The 1,485-nt window shown below is 44.5% G+C and overlaps 1 protein-coding gene across 1 annotated transcript in view; it reads left to right on the plus strand.

Moving 5' to 3' along the window:
• Nucleotides 1-1,398: 1,398 nt before the first annotated feature.
• Nucleotides 1,399-1,485, plus strand: part of LOC140190819 (cytosolic arginine sensor for mTORC1 subunit 2-like) — a 70,004-nt gene continuing 69,917 nt past the window's right edge. Inside the window, exon 1 of the mRNA XM_072247686.1 lies at nucleotides 1,399-1,411. The gene's annotated coding sequence lies outside the window, so the exon portion shown is untranslated. The remainder of the gene's footprint in view (nucleotides 1,412-1,485) is intronic.

A 1,485-nucleotide genomic window follows, 5' to 3' on the forward strand; every position in this document is an offset into this window, starting at 1 on the left:
GAGAGTTCCTGTCAGTGACGGAGCTGGCGGCATCTTCCACCCACTGAAGCCTTTTTACGATCTTGTGCATCTGCACCCCATCCCCTTCTGTACTAGACATATCCAGTACACAGCACCTTTGAAGATGTTGCACTGGCCACTGCGGGAGCATATTTAAAATGGAAGACAGTTTCTGCATCACACATTAGTCATAGAGAGAGCAGGATGTTATTTATTTATTTATCTATCGACATACAGCGCGGGAGTAGGCCCTCTCAGCCCAGCAACCCTCCGATTTTAATCCTAGCCTAATCGCGGAACGCCTTTGGACTGTGGGAGGAATCCGGATCAGGGAGGCAGCGGCGGGAATTGAACCCATGTCGCTGGTTCTGTAAAGCGTTGTCCTAACCACTAGGCTAGCGTGCCCCTTCAGATCCTAAAAGTTCAGTTGGGAGGTCGGGGGTTGGGGGGACCCGCAAGGCAACTTTCCAGCATTCAGGAAAACTGAATTGTGAAATCGTGGCCAGTTTCCATTCTCTTTGCAGGAAAATAATCTCAGGCATACAATGGGTTAATAAAGCCCAATAACGGTTCTTGTTTTTCATTTCTTGAGCACAAAGGAAACAATTGGCAGTCTTGAAGCTAGCGTGTAGGTGATTGAGTTTATTATAGGGACCAGTAGGACTACCTGGAAGAGCAGTATTATAGAATTAGGACCGTTGCCCCATGGAACAATTCTCCTTTGCTTATGCATCGGTTACTTAATGACCTCCTGCCTGCCACTGTCCCTGCCCCAGCTCTGTTACCATTTGCTATCTGACACGTGTGTCTTTCTAACACTCCGCCTTTCCCTGTCAAACAGAGAGCGGAAGAGAATTTGATTGCCCTATAGAATGTCTTTTGGTTGTCAAACAACCTCCCACTCCAGATCCAACACAGAACGACCTTAAAAACCTCAACAATTACAGCGGTTCTTATGATATTTCCTGCCAAATTCTTGCAGAAATCAATCTCTCATTAATTAATTAATTAATTGACTCTTGAATGGTTGGTACCCTGAAGACAACCATATTCTGAAAATTGGCCCGAGGCAGTCCAATTGTATAAGACCCTTGGTAGAGCTCAAAACAAACAAGCCCGAAGGCTAAAGGAACATTTGATAATCATCGGTTGAAAATTCTGATCTCCAAGGAGATGTCATAATCCAGAAACAGCCAAGGAAGTACACGCGTACAAGTTTCTGCCCAATCATTCGCATGACAGCTCTTTTCAATACAGCCCTGTGGTCAAATTTTAAAATTAGGTTAACTCTATTCCGGCCAAATAGAATGGAAACGAGTCGGCTGGAATAAGTTGAAGAATTTATTTGGGGGGAGCTTTCAGCACATTGTAGTTTGATTTTCTTCCTCAGTTCACACCAAGACAAAGAAAGGTTAGAGGGAGGAGCATTTCCGAAAAAAAGTGTCTCGGAAGTGAGGCATTGCCAGTTTAAATGGTAAATGCTAT

The sequence above is a fragment of the Mobula birostris genome, chromosome 31 (genome assembly GCF_030028105.1).
Source record: "Mobula birostris isolate sMobBir1 chromosome 31, sMobBir1.hap1, whole genome shotgun sequence".
Classification (NCBI taxonomy): Eukaryota; Metazoa; Chordata; class Chondrichthyes; order Myliobatiformes; family Myliobatidae; genus Mobula; species Mobula birostris.